The sequence below is a fragment of the Erithacus rubecula genome (genome assembly GCF_903797595.1).
Source record: "Erithacus rubecula genome assembly, chromosome: 12".
Lineage (NCBI taxonomy): Eukaryota > Metazoa > Chordata > Aves > Passeriformes > Muscicapidae > Erithacus > Erithacus rubecula.
In genome coordinates, this window is record NC_136664.1 from 12,844,202 (window position 1) to 12,860,192 (window position 15,991).

Genomic DNA, 15,991 nt, shown 5'->3' on the forward strand with positions numbered 1-15,991 from the left:
AAAATAGTCAAATAAAGCCTCTGTACAAAACACAAACTAGACTCCAACAACTACATTCCTAAAATAATAATGGATTTACCTTGTTGTGATGCAGTATGCTGTCACTTTGTTCCTACAATCACCCAGGAGACACATAAGCCCCTTAATAAACAGAGTATTCTAAAATTCTTTGGATTGATACATAACCATTTTAACTATAACAGGTATACAGATAACAGATCTGTGACTAAATATTTTGTTCTGCATGGGGAAATTTTGATGCAAGCAAATAAAAATTAACAAAGCAAATTTGTATCATGCTGAAAAAACATATCTTTCCAACTAATTGGCAAAATAATGGTTTGCATTTCTTCAGCATGTTCTTTTCCTAAATCCCCTGGAAGCTTTCCAACAAGCCAGAACACTGAAGCACCATGCTGCTGAGCCCTATGTGAATCACATCTGTCTCGCTGTTTTCAGCCTTCTAGGCTTGAACATACTGAAACAGTCAATGCTTGGCAGTAAAGCAAATAGGCTATTTTCCTTAAAGAAAGAAAAATCTATTATTCTTGTGCTGGAGTCTGAAATCCTAATATTTACTCTCAGCTAAATAATATGTAATTGAGCACTAAAATAAACCAACTCCAGATTTCCCTCAAAACCATTGTATCCTTTCTTAAAATACAAGTGGAGAGCAAATGAAAGTCATGTTTTCATTCTTGCATTAATTGAGGATAAAAGATTGGAGCTCAGTCCTTGAAGTGAAGAGATAACCATAGGAAGGGGAGCATAAAAGGGGGATTTCAGCTTGTCTGCTAAGTGAATTTGCACAGACATCTGTGTCGAGGTAGTTACCCGGAATCACTTTACAGGCAATGGAAAGAAAGGGGCATTTCTAGAGGGCAATTTCTCTGACATTCAATAACAACTTTATTTGGGATACAGTAAACCAACACATCCCCAAATAAGTTCTTCATGAGCTTCAGGTAAAGCCAAAGGTCATACACGCTGATTTCAGTGAACATCTGAACTTGCATTTTTTCCCTTCAGGTGAATTTTAGAGATTTAAAACAGAGCTTATCCAAATTTAAAATAAACAACACCACAAAGTCAGAAGAAGGAAGAAGAAAAAATCACAAGTTGGAAGGGACCCATAAAGATCTTTGAAGTTCAACCCCTGGTCCCTCACAGACACCCCAGCATCCCCCATGTGCCTGAGAGCCATGTCCAAACTCTTGCTGAGCTTCCAATTCTAAGAAATAAGATCTATTGATTAGACATAGTTACTTTTGAAATGTTCTGGGAATTTCTGTGTTTTTTTCAAGAAACACTTTTGTACCATAAAAAATGAATTTTATTTTGCTGTAAAGCTGTTTTTGAAAATTCAAAAAGAATTTTCTTTCTCAAAAAGAAACTTCCTAAAATGCTGATCCAGATGAACCATTTATTGCCCTAATTTGTTTGTTTGTCATAACAATGGCAAATGAAGTATTTAAGACTAAGACTCCCATAATACTTCATTAAAATTGCAGGTCAGTAGCTCACTCTTGGGTGATATTTTCTGTACCTAATTAGAATGTCTTGTCTATGAAGAAGCAACTCAGTTGATGACAAAAGTTGGTGTAAAGAAGATAAACTAGATATCTTGACTACTTATCTCCAGAATAGCTTGAATTTCTCTTTCCACCTCATAGAAGGAAGTGCTAGAAGTGTAGTCTATAATATGTGATAAACAAGAAGAGATAGATGATGAGAAATGAGAGGAAGGATGCTGGCCATCTCTGCTAATCAATGAAACAGGAAAAACAGATATATTTTATAATTCAGAAACCTCATTAGAATTGAAAATAGCTACACCAGTCATATTCACATATAAGCAATATGACTTGCAAAACCAGATGCTTTCTCCATCATCTTTATTCTTGATCTAAAAATGAGTCTTTAAAACCCTTCTCTTTAGTTTACTGCCTGATTACCTTTACAGGTTTAATATTTGTCACAATTACATTCTATGAGTAAGTTCAAGCCCATTTTCATGTGAAATACTTACAGATGTTCAGCCAATTAGACATGACCATGAGCTCATCACATAAAACTGATTAAGTAGCAAAGTTAGTTCAAGTGATAATGATATTGCCTGTTGGGACTTGCTGGGGGATTCCTGAAATGGATGTTTTAATTATGTTATGAATATACTGTCTAGAGATCACTATCCTTGTGTCTGCTGGATGAAGCCCAGCAAGCCTACACAAGCAGTTCACATTAGTTTGCCTAAGGATCCAACTAAACACGAGAAACTTGCACCCAATATAATGTTCAAACTATTTGCCCACACCAATCATTGCTACAGTTAATATGCAGCTACTACAACATGTTTGTTAGTAGAAATGTAATTTGCTTAGGCAAAATTTTCATCCTGACAAATGTTCAGTTCTAGTGTTGGAGTATTTCAGGTTTTGATTAAAATGAAAAAGCCACTTTAGAGTGTGTTTTGCCTGCTCAGACCTCTGTGGCCTCTTGCAAGCCCAGAGCAGGTTTTTAATGCTTTGTGGCACTGCCCAGGGAAGTAACTGCAAACAGCAAAGAGTGGCTGGGGCACAAGCAGCTAGAGAACAATTTTCAAAAAAGGGGAATGTGCTTAGGCGCAGGTGAAGATCCTCTGAAATTATATTTACTTTTATAAAGTTACTTATCTTCATAGAACTTAAGCTCTGGTTTATGGCAGCGATTATGAAAATCATTAACAATCACCATTAATTTTATCAAGACAAAAACCAATCAATATGAAAAGAGCAGTCTTTTGCAGAAAACCTTGGACAGACACTGATTTTTACTGCCAGGATAACATTGCTTTCTGCAACAGCCAGATATATATTTTACTGAGAATAAAGCTGGATTTAATTATGATAACATTTAATATGGACTTGAATCAGTTGGCCTGACCTCTAGTATTTGAGAAAGTTGTATTTTGATTGTCTGCTCTACTGCTTTTTTTAAACATATTGCATTTGAGGTATACTCTGCAAACAGCCTGACAATGATTCCTTGGTTTGGGATCAAGAGTCAAACATTTGCAGATGCTATTTTATGTCCTGGCTCAATTAGCAGGGAAGGGTTGTGAGAAGCAGTTTTATCCTGGTCCTGATAAATTGCCTGACTAAGCACACTTTTTGTACTGGCTGCAGATGTTTACCTGACTCACAGATTCATGAAATCTGACAGATATGACTTTGAGGTCTCCATGAATACACCTGATGTATGCAAATATAATTACTATATTAAATAAAAACCACGCTGGGGCAGTAATTGCTAAATTGCTTTATATTCGCAGATATAATGCCAATAATATTTATACAACTCCCTCAGACTGTATTTTCTAAATACTATACATAATTATGCTCTAAAAGTAGACAGCATTATTATTACTACTAATAATAGCAATAATAATAATAATTAATAATAGTATCAAAAAGGAAATTGGTTCTTTCTTACTGAAGAACAGGATCAAAAAAGTGGGTGAGGTTGGAAAATATCACTGTAAGTCCTCTGGTCCTCCCTGCTTGGGCAGAGTCTGTAGAGCACAGTAATTGGACAGAGTGCTGCAGGGCCATGTGTCTGGTATGCTTTTGAATATCTCCAGGGAAGGAGACTCCACGAGATCTCTGGGCAGCCTGAAAAGGTCATTTTGAAAACCTCTTGATTCACACATGACAATTTACTGTGGCAGGGAGGTGGAACCTCTGCACACGTGTGTGATGCAAAAGCTGTTTACCCTCAGTTGCAGAACTTGTCCTCATACAGGAGAGGGCTTCAAGGACAATTCATCATGGAGTATAAACACACAAGTAGACAAGAGCATCAGCAAGTGTCAAAGATAAAAGCAACCTTCTTACCTCAGAATTCTGGCAATCTGTGATGGTTTGATCACTTATCTTGACTAAATCAGGCTTTCTTTCATGGAAAACTGCAGTTCCAAGACAAACAGCAACATTGATAACTAGAAGGTAGAACAAGAGAAAAACCACTGATGGCAGGAAATAATTATACCCTCAACAAAGCAGTGTGTGTGTGCTGTAAATAACTGCAGCACTGCTCACAGAAAATCATTTCAGTATCTGCTACTTGGAAATGAGGTGGACTTGGTCCCCTGGAGACACTGGATCAAGCAGAAATAACCAAGCAGTTAAGAGGATATTTAACCTACAAAGCAGGCCAACTTTTACATTTTGAAATCCCCAGCCTGATCCAACCATTGTAACACAAGTTAATTGAAAAGATTAAATGTAAAAAAAAAAATCCACTTTAACTCATGAATTAAGGAGGAAAACAGGGCATACTTTAATACCACACACTATTCAAAAGCATGGCAGTGCCATGTAGGAAAACTATATCCAGCAGTTTAAAAATGCTGGATCTCTGTATCTTCTACCATTGGAGCAGTTTTTTCTCTTTTTAACTAGGCTAAGGGATCAATTATGGGTATCCTTAAGTGTCTTAAGCTGAAACATCCCAAGGTAGGGAGAAAAACCTATTTAATGTGGCTCAAGGGGTAGGAATAATAGGATGCAACAGAGCAAAGGTTGGATTAGGAAAGGAAATACTGATAATTAGATGTATCTGACCATGTAAGAGTCTTCTGAGTGTCCTTGTGGAGTGCTGTCATTTAGGGTATTTTAAAAAGGATTAAACACTTGGAAACTTGCTGTAAAGAGCTTTTCTGTATTGACATAGGAGCATACAAAGTAATGATGCAAGTAAACTTCACTTATTTAGAACTTTTAAAATTCTATGATTTCTAGATTTTATTTGCTGGAAAATTATGGTTTTCTTCATACTTTTATTTGTTGTGGCATTGTTTTCTTGTCACTTCCATCCTTCCTTCAATTTCATGTTGACATGTTTCACTTCATTGAAAGATACCAGAGTTTTATAGTTTTCACAAGGTTAAAAGTTACATGCATATAAACTCAGTGTTAACCTGTTTGGAAATTCATTGAGCAACAGAGCAGAATGAGTTAATTGTCTGTAAATTTTTTTCTCTAAATAGCCCATTCACTTTACTTTAGCTAATTGGTACAGTTCTGCTAGACTGCATGGATTTAAACTGAAGGAGGCTGTCACAGGAGGCTGTAAAGAAAATTTATTTTTAAAAGTAAGATATATTTCAAAGAGGAAAGAAGAAGAAAGATGCTCATCTGAAAATATCTGCTTTTGTCTTCAAATATTTCCTCTTCTCTCTATGTCCAGCCCCAGAGACTCATAAATACCCTTACTAACATTGTACTAAAATGCTCTAAACAACAAAAATCACTGCTACCAGCACTCCTTGTAAACATCTGCTAATATCTCAACAAATAAAAAGTCTATCACTATTTTGTACAAGTGCCTCTTATGCCCTGATTGCAACCAATATTATTGGCAAACTATTCCATAGCCAGAGAGGAAATTAACATCAGCATTAAATATTCTGATAGTTTTGACAAGATTAGCTGTAATTTAAAGAATAGGTATTCCAGAGGAAAACATGAGGAAGCACAAAGAATACATTCTCATGATCTGAAATTTCTTTTCATCCTTAGCCAAACTCAAAGAAATTTTCCACATTTTAGTCAGATGTGGGTTTCACTTTGGGACACCTATCCTTGTTTTTATTTATATAAGTTACATGCTTGGATATATCCAAACTGTACCCTACCATTCTGTAAATTCAATTTACAGTCACACTTTCTAAAAATAGACGCAAAATATGCAAATATATGCATATGAAATTTTTTGTTAAATAGAAAAAAAGAAAACCTAATTAAAAAGCAAAGTTGTGCATGACCAAATTTTAAAATAAAGCTCACATGCAGGTGCACTCACACCATAAACCCAAATTGTTGGCTTTAACCTGCACAGTCACATGTGCAAAGTGCATGTTTCTATGTGGAAATGGCCATGCACAAATTTAGAAATAATACTTAGGCACAGTTGTTAAAGCTCCATGTCTGTTTTAATTGCTCAATTCAGGCTTTTATGTCCAAATAGTTCTGAAAGACATGATAGATTCCCAGCTAAAGAGAGCAGCATAAATTTACCAGGAGGATGGCTGTCTAAAAAGAAACTGAAGGTATGTATAATATTTAGTTTGAAGGATAAGAAACCTCTAGATGAACATGTTTATTGAAATTAAACTGTAAAATTCAGCAGTCTAGAATTACTGTGAATGTTTTTGAGTCTAACTTGACTTATTCATACCTAAGCAAGTTCACACAGAATAAAACACAACCTGGAATATTTTTCTTAAGAAATATTTGCTTTTTGGTGTGAAAGATTGAAATATTACAGATTGAATATAAAATGTAGAATAAAGGTATATAATAAGAATGAAAGCACAGCACGTTTCAGTGACTTATTTACCCAATGTCACAGAGCAGGTCAGCATCAAAGAAGTCATGAGGGTCCCTCTATCCAGCCACTTACACATCAATTTCTTTGTATTGCAAACCAGTTTTACATCCCAAAATGCCAATCCAAAAGCCATGGAGCTAAGTCAAGCTAATAGTCACATCCCTCTGGGATGCTTTAGCTTTGGTTTGTCACTAACACTGCCAGGCTGCTCCTGGGCTGGGGACTGAGAGCAGCACCATGGACACATGGATGGCTGCAAAATGCCATTTCATAGGCACAGACACCCTGCTGCAGCTGGAAGGACAAGTTAGCCTGTGTTTGGGATCAGCTGTAATCACATTATGAGAGAAGTGGGCAGTGCCAGGTGCAGTGAAGTGCTCTGACAAAGAGCAGAGGTGATGCTGCCCTGCCCTGAAGGGGTCACTGACCCATCCAGCCTCAGCCTGCAGGAAAACCCTCCTGACCCGTGACTAACTCAGCAAAAATCATTCAGGACCACTGTCCAGCATGGGGGAAATCCAGTAATTTAGCATGGGGAAGAGAAAGGAAACTTTCACATATAGGTACAGAATCTCTAATTTCCTAATTCCTAATTGTTTAGGGATTTTTAAACCTAAATACTTAAAAAAAAAAAGTGATTTTCCACAAGGAGGGTGAAATGGATCATAAATGCAAAGTTACAGCAGAGACCCTGACCATTCAAGAACAAACAAGGGTGTATAACCATCATTAAATCATCATTTTGGGACTGGTGTAGAACATGTGTTTCTCTTACAAGCACATAATTTAATAAAACAGCATAAGAAAATCTCCTGGAACTCAGTGTGTGTTACTAAATCAGAACAGGGGATTATCTGCTGCCATGCTATTTGATTAACAAAGAAAAACAGCTTTTCAGTGCTCAGTGATAAAGATTAATCCAAATAGAAGCTACCATAAAAGAACAGAAGTCCAACAAAACCCCTATTGACCAGTTTTGGTCAAGCAGTTTAATCCAAAAGATGCAGGGGAGCAAACAGTGAGAAAACATAAATTTCTAAGATGTGGAATACTTCAACAGCTCTTGGAAAAACCAAATTCCTCTAATCTTACATATTTTATGAATATTATACTGGAGAAAAGTAGATGCTGAACTTTGAGGAAGTTAACACAAAAATACTGATGCCTAGAAAATATTTCTGGGAAGTCTCTACAGTTAGATACACACAAAAAAATAAATAAGGGGAATTAAATGATCACAATCCAATCTTTCAAGTCCCTCGACAAATTCAAACTTCAGTGAATACAATTCATTAAAACCTAATTACAAAAAAATCAATAGTGCAATTTAGCCCAACCCCAAACTTATTGTAATGCACTGAACATTTGGAAATTCAGGCCTTTATGAAGAGGGCTGGAGTGACATTTTATATTACATTGCAGAGTGTCTCTGTAAAGCAATTAGCCTGCCTTTACTGAGAAAGGATATTACAATAAGTAGCTCTCGTAACACTGCATCTGCAAGTACCACTCTCAAGGATGCAGTGAAAAAGGAAATGACACTACTAACAATAGTCTTATAAACCCAATTTAAAAGAAAAATCAACTATTCATATCCCAAATACATACTCTTCAGAGTTCACTATTTTTATTGCTGCTTGGGGAATTCAATGGCCACATTTTGCTTTTAATTATATACCAGGAAATCCACTAACAATGGCCTATAGACACTTCTTTTCAGGGAAATTGAACAGAATTAGTTCAGAGTGCCAGTAATCAGCTTTTATTATAATTATTTTATATTTAAATTTTTTAATATTTTCAAACATTTTAAATGTCCTAAAATGTAAATAAACTATAGCATTTTAAAAAAACTAAATGTGATTGAACAGTATAGAAAGATAATTTTGTATCACAGATTGCTCTAGTGGGCTCTGAAACCACACACTCTGACCAGTCTCTCCTAATGTTTGAGTTTACAATTTTAATCCATGTGTCCTTCTCTTAGACTAAAAGAAATGATGCCACATCAGCTGCAAGAACACTGAAGCCACATGAACATTTGTAGGGACCAGGTTCCCATCAACGCTTTGGAAAGGCAGATTTATCCTCTGGCCAGCTGACCTTATTTCAATTATTGTAATTATGATGTACTTGGGTAATACAGAGGCCTCACAGCCACTAAGCAGAACATAAGCAAAATGAAAATTGAAACAAATGAGGAAAATCACACCTCAGGGGAAGAAACACCCTACTGGAGGTGAGGGGTACCAGACAGAGATCTCACATATTCTGGCACAGCATGCCAGCAGAGGTCATTCCAGTAGAGGCTGTTTAATATGTCTGATATTTATGTACATTTATGTTACACTTACCTAACCTAAGAGATCACACACACATAAACCACAATAAAACACCACAGACTATCACCAACACAACATCATCCTTCCAAAAACTTCAGCTTCTTTACATCATAAGCATGCTTTGATATCCAGTGAGAGCTGAGGACTTAAAGAAGCTCTAATAAGGAGAAATGGGGATCTAAAAATGATGCATGGTGACAGCGTGCTAAAAAGGTACAAAACCTTTCCTGTTCTGGCTATAATTGCAATGGAAATAACATAGAAGCTAGCAAGATATTACATAGGAAGAAGCAACTTAGAAGCACAGAGATAACAAAAACACTATTAAGAAATAACTCAGCAGTGTTGCTAATACTTTACAGAAGAAGGTCGAGTCCTTCAATAATTCCAGATAAGTACACACCAAGAGATTTCACAGCAACATATTGGCTACAGCAGCAGAAGTAGAGTGTTAAACTTGAGTCAGAAGATGTATTTTAGTGGGACTCCATCACTGCTCAAGGAGGGTGTTATAACAAGCTAAATTTGTGTTTGGAAGCAAAGATAGAAATGCCATATACCTAGGTAAAATGGAATTGAGAAAAATGCCTCCTCCTCACTAAGTTCCACAGGCAGTGTGGTTTCTGTATGGATGAAACAAATACTGAGCTCAAGGACTGAGTCTGTCCATGGGCTAACAAGTTCATATATGCCAGCACAAATTAATTTGAACTCTCATAAAATTTTGGGTGCTTTCATTAGCTTTTCACTACCCTGGGTGCCATCTAAACTGCATACAGAAAATAGCCTGACTAAGGAGTATCAGTGACCTCCACTTCCAAAGAGATTGGTCATTCAGAGACTACATTAGACTTCAACACTTACACTACAGAATTAATCAGAGAAAACAATGGATTCAAAATCAAATAACTGAAACTAATCAGGCAGAAAGAAAAGAAAAAGCTAATTTGATTCTCAAGCCGATTTTGTTTCTGAAGAATATAAATATAAAATATATACAATTATATACAATATATATTTATTATACTTTTATACAGAACTCACATCTGAGGTTCATGTAGGGTTAAGACATTAGCACTTGAATAAAAAAATCAGCAGTTCCTCTGAGTGTATCCTTTGATAAAACAATAAACTCTTCAATCTATCAGGAAGGCTCTGCATGGTCTTTAAAACGGTTTTGAAATGTCAAGGTTACATTGCAGAGGCTGCAGAATCCTGATTTAATAGGAACAGAATTTATTATTTTTTTTACAAAACATTAATAAAACACCGATTTAGAGACCATCTGATGTTTTTAAACAAGTTATTACAGAAGAAAAGTTAATAGTGCAAGTAAGAATTCAGCCCAGAGCATATCCTTAAAGGATGATTCAAAGGATGAGACACAAAATAGAAAAAAATTGCTCATTTTGCCAAAAGGAACTTGGAAAGAATATGCCTCTCCTGAGAAGCTTTTAGAAGATGACACTGGCCACAAGGGACTTCAGCAGTGAACATGTTTGGATTGGACGTGTCTGGATGTGCCTGCACCAGTGGAACAGGCAGAACCAGCCCCTCTGCCCTGCTCCAGTGCAGGATTCAGGCATTCAGAACAGAACCTGCCCAGCAGCTGGCAGGTGTCCAGAAGCTGCTGGGATATGGAAGTGCCACCATAAAGTCCATAAACTTCCACAGCTCACAGTCACTGGAAATTAGGAAATGGAAGCTGATAAATTCAAAGGGCAATATTGGAACCAGACCTTTAACACTGGGAGGTGGTTTTTGTCCAAACATAAATAATTTACAAGTTTAGCTCTGTCCATTTTATTGTGACCCAAGAATGGCAACATCACAAAATTGCTCCCAGCTGGACAGCTCCCTGCTCAGCCAGAGAGGTACCATGGATCACCTTCTTCAGCCCCATTTATGCACTGTGATTATGCACACTGCATATCCAGAGTATATTCTGCATTGTGCTTTTTACACAGGGCCAAAAAAGAGGACAAAACAGTAGGCATACAATGGTAAAGAGCCCCTAAAAGAGACAGACAAGGATCCATCCCAAGCAGCTCACTAATCCTTGCAGACACACACAATGTGGGACAATTGTTCAGAAAGAAATAAATCAAAGGAGAGACAACCACCAAGTTTCAGAGAAAAAAAAAAAAAGCTTCTAAAGAAGGATTTGGAAACAAACAGAGTACAGCTGAGCAATACAGGAAAAACTATGGCTTTTTTCAGTTTTCAATCTAAATAAAAATAATTCATATTCTAAGGAGACTTAAATTTAGAGGAACTTGGTTTTATTATGTTTGTATTAAATATATGTTAAATCTGTTTAATATCACGCTGCAGAGTTATGCAAAAACATTTTGTATTTCCCGTATGTGAACAGTGCTTGAAATTTTTGGGCACACAATGTACTAGTTGTGGTTTAAAAGAAAAATATACTTTGAAAGGAAATTAAAACTGTAGAATAATCAGAAGTCAGGTGGCACACAGGGGGCCCAAAGGATACAGCTCATGACACCTCCAGTTAATGCAATATGATATAAACCACAAACAATAGCATACACCACACAGCACTACAAAGCCACCAAATCTTGAATAGTCCTAGTCACAGCTTCATGAAGCTTCTCTAGAGCAGTGATGCACTATTTGCATATTTTTATAATTTGAAGAAATTTTTTTCTGTTGTTGTTAAAACATGAAAATCCTTTCCATTTTGACTACAGGTCAACTCAATTGAAACAAAGTTTAATTAAACATGATTTATTGTGCTTTCCAAACCAGGTATTTTATGTGTGCTGTGGTAAGTTTATGATTATCAAACTTCCTGCTTCTAAGGACAAAATGTATTTTCAGGAAAGTCACCTTCTGTCACGAATATATTTTAATTGGTTATCATCTGGAAGATAAAAAATATCCCCACTGAAAAAAACTATTAAGAACTACTGTTAACTGCATTTGTCCCTTTCTCATGGAGAAAATATTTTCCATATTTATTTTAATTGGCACATAATTTTTTTCTTGTTCGCTGAATTTGCATGAACTGTTTAGCTCAGCTTTCAGGCAAGGTCCTATCTCTGACTCTGCTGACTCTTACCTTATACTGCATTCTGAATTGGTCATACTTTGATAAATTTATTTAAACTATAAAGGTTGAGCAAAGATGGAATCAGGGCTATGGTTCAGCCAAGCAGCCAAGATTTGAAATATTTAAGTACTTAAAATAATTTGGATCCAAAATGTTATTGCATTCAATATTCTTACTAGATTAAGGGTCATTTTACTGCTTGTAAACCAGTTACCAATCATTATTCCATTGCTCTGGAAATATTCCAGAAATCATTATATAGTCCTCTGTGTTCTGATAGGCAGCTAGTTTGTCTTTTTCATACATCTATTTATTGCAAAAACTTAACCTTAGACTGAAGGGCTGGCAGATTCTTAGATACCTATAATTAGCTACATTAATAATTTTAAGTGCAGTGATTATTTAACAATATTGTATTAAAGCTTTAGCTATTCCTCAAAAATGAAAATGTGAGGAAGATTATTCAGAAAGTACAATGTAGGGAGCAGTCCAATTTTTTTTAATCAGCAACCAGCTCTCTATAAGATTATTCTGCAACTAATCATTTTGCAGCCAGCAGCTAAATAAAACAGACTCCCCTGAAGTAAGTTTGTCTTGGTAGGGTTTCAAGATAACAGATTGTGACACAAACCTCCTCAGGTTCATACAGTTGCACTGTTTTGCCTTTTTGAATCAACACTTCTGCTGAAATGTTTATCCATTAAGCATGCAAAGAACATCACAAGCACAAGTATCTTTTTTATGTAAATGAAGTGAGTGAGTATATATACAGTAGAATCTCACAGAAAACAATTACTTGATAGCACAAGCAAGGCTCTAAAAACTCATGCTGAGCTGAAAGAAATAATTTTGTGCTTCCATGAAAAAAAGTATCACCAGATCCTGGATAGCCACTAATATTCCTGGTTAATAGGTTTCCTCATTTACTCATTAGACTTTATCCAAAAGCAACTTATTGCCTGTAATTCTTTACCCTTTTAAACATTATCTCCCTGAAATATCATATACATTTGCAAACTTATTCCCACACCTGTGATGACAAACTCGTTTTAACATTTTGAGGAACCCACTATAACCCAGAGCATGGAGACAGCACTTTAGTGGTCACAGCTGATCCCTGCTGACAAAAATGAACCCTGTAACAGCTGTCTCTGAATGAACTGGGGCACACATCTTGATGTTCAGATCCTCAGAGAGGTCTTTACAAACTGACCTCGCCTATGGCTTGTACAAGAGCTGTCCAGCTCAGCCAGTTTCTTTATCTGTGTGATGTTTGAATAGAAATGAATAACTAGGACATTTTTTTACATGGGTTGACTTTTCTGTTCCTAAGCATTTCTCTAATCTTCTAAGACAGTAAGTCCATAGTATCACATTCATAGCACTTATTCAGAGATCCATTTTCCCATTTTACAAGAGGCATTTGGTTCCCCAAGTATTTTTAGTCCCCACCCACAGGCAGCAGCACTGACTGGAGGTGTGGAGTCTGCCCCCAGAGCACCTGAGCACTTGTAATAATGAAATAATTCCTCAACATTTAAACAATGTTTTCTTCTTACCCCACATTCTCACTTGAAAGATGTCTTCCTTTCTCTTAAAATGTCCTAAAACTTTTCCACTCTCTCTCCAAGATTTGGGAAGTTCATTTCCCACTACATTCCAAGGATGATGTAGCTCTGTCTGCCCTTGTATTTATGCCAGAGCTGATGTTTGGAAGAACAGATGGGCACTGTCTAAGTGTTTTTACTTGGGAATCCTCCCAAGATTTTTCCTTCCCAGAGATTACTAGGCCTTTTAAAAGCAAAATAATTGAAATGAGAAGTCCAAGCAAGGGGCTTGAGCAGAGCAAATGTGTGAAAAGCTCTGAAAAACATCAGGACTAGCTCTAACCCACATCAAAACCCTATGGAAAAATAATGCAAGTTGGCAAAGTGTTACATCAGCATATTCATCTTATTAGGAAAAAAAAAAACCCACTCATTTCCTTTGTTAAATGTATAATCAAAGTTCTAGTACACTGAAACAAATTTCAAAATACAGGGATATAAAATAGTTTCTGTCATCTCAAAGGTTTTTAAACTAATTCATGTAACTACCAGATTTGGTGTTTCTGTGGACAGGGACTGACTCTCAACTATGGGGAGAAAAAAAATCTTTTAATGGCTTCAAAGATGGATTAAAAAGAAGGTGGGAATAAGTCATTGTCACTATTTGCACCACTGAGAAAAGCAAAATTAGCAAATCTTTTAAATTTCTCTCTAAAATTCCCACGATTGCTAAAAAATGGCCATATGATTTAATTTTATACACATCAAGAAAACAGAGCCACCTACCAAAAATGCAGTATTTAAACAGCAATTTCTTTTCATAATAAATTGACAGTTCTTGAAGACTTTGGAGGTCAACACTTCCTTGTGGCTCTGTTTGTTCATTCAGTTTGTAGAAGAGCACAGAATCTGTCTCCAGCATTTAATTAGGGGAATGCAGACATGAATTAACAAGTATTATTTATTCTTGTTCTTTTAAAATCTTGTTTCCCTATTGTTATTCTCAGATAAACAAAGTTAGCCCTACACCTTAAACAAAAGCTGTTCCTAATTTTGCAGTGTTCTGTCAGTGCAGGCTCTAGTGACTTTAATAAATGTGTGCCCTGTTGCAGTCTCAGTTTAGCAGACCACAGAATGTGTTGAACAAGACTTTCACCAGATTCTGAGAAAATTCTGTGGGTCTGAACCAAGCAGAGCAGTATTTGACTTATAGGGAATTCATACCATCTGTTTCACACAGGGTTCAGGGCCAGTGATGTTAACAGCTTTAAATTACTCTATAGTCTATGACCATAAGAGGGATTCCAAATAATTCACAGCAGCTAAATTTGGTCTGTAAAATTGTCTCCAAAATTGGGCAAATGCTTCTAATCCTATTTCTATAAGCCAAAATTATATTTTATATGACACTGAAAACACCTAAAGCCAAGATAAAGCTGGACAGTTCAGAATGAGATTCTAGAAAGGATTTTAACAAAATCAGAAGATGACTAGAGTTCACTAATGGGAAATGTTGAAGAAAGGAGTGAAAAATCTGTAATCCCAACATTTATCAGCGTCTAGCATGTTTATCTCTCCAGACATATCCAGAGTCCAGTATCCATTCAGACAGAGAAATGAGGGTATTAGTACCAATCACCTTTCCCTACACAATGGTTATAGCCCTGCTTTTTTTTCCTAAGTAAGAGCTCTCTTGATTTAGTATTTTAAGTGACTGTCACATCTAGGATCATTACTGATATAATTGTTGTAGATGATGTTCAATTTGCTGAAGTTCTTAATTATTTGATGATAGAACTGAAAAGGAGGATTCAAACAAACCCAGCAAACAAAAGCACAAAACAAACTAGAAGATAAAATGGCCTTGCTATACATATTTAATGAAACAGTGAAAATATCCTGCCCAAAGACCTAGAGAGTTAAATTGAAAATGTGTGTATGATAAATGGATATAATACTGTCTATGTAATGGGTTTCCTATTTAAATTTTGTGAGGATTTAATCAGTTGGGCACAGCTGTGCAGGATGCACCATAAACTACGTTGAAAAATATGTAGACATGTACATTTATCTGCTACAAATTAAGCTCACTTAGAGGTGGTCTTAATGGACCATGTAGCAATCATTACAAGCATAAATTTTAAACTGTCTGTTTCCAGTGAATTTGCTTTGAAAAAAAATTAATGTTCATCCTTAGTGGAGCACAGTAATAAATGGAAGTACCCTTAATCTGTTAAGCACTAATAACCTACCAATTATTCATTATGAACCCCATGCTGTATAATGTATGTCTGTTACAATTTTATTAGCCATTCTTTACTTAACCTGCAAAGGTGTAATTTTTACTCCAATTTACATCCCATAATTATATGATGTTTTAAGTGATGTGTCATTAAATTTACAGAATGCTCTATCCCATTGGTTTATTGCAAAGCATCTGTACAGTAGAGCATTGTTACACCTTGTGATCATTTATGACTTTCAGACTTTCTGCTTCTATGAACAGCAGTATCATCCACCTAAGAGATCAAAAAGCAGTGGCTTTGTTACAATGCAACACAAAAATAACACATAAATTATTTGATGAGGAAAATGGGCAACATTGTTATCAAAGTGGATCAGTGGCCAGTGATCAGTTGGAGCTGACTAGGTCACAG

The 15,991-nt window shown here is 36.0% G+C and overlaps 1 long non-coding RNA gene across 1 annotated transcript in view; it reads right to left on the reverse strand.

Annotated features, from left to right (window-relative positions):
* Positions 1–3,875: 3,875 nt before the first annotated feature.
* Positions 3,876–15,991, reverse strand: part of LOC306806792 — a 52,958-nt gene continuing 40,842 nt past the window's right edge. The window contains exon 3 of the long non-coding RNA XR_013775575.1: positions 3,876–3,976. This is a non-coding gene — a long non-coding RNA (uncharacterized lncRNA). The remainder of the gene's footprint in view (positions 3,977–15,991) is intronic.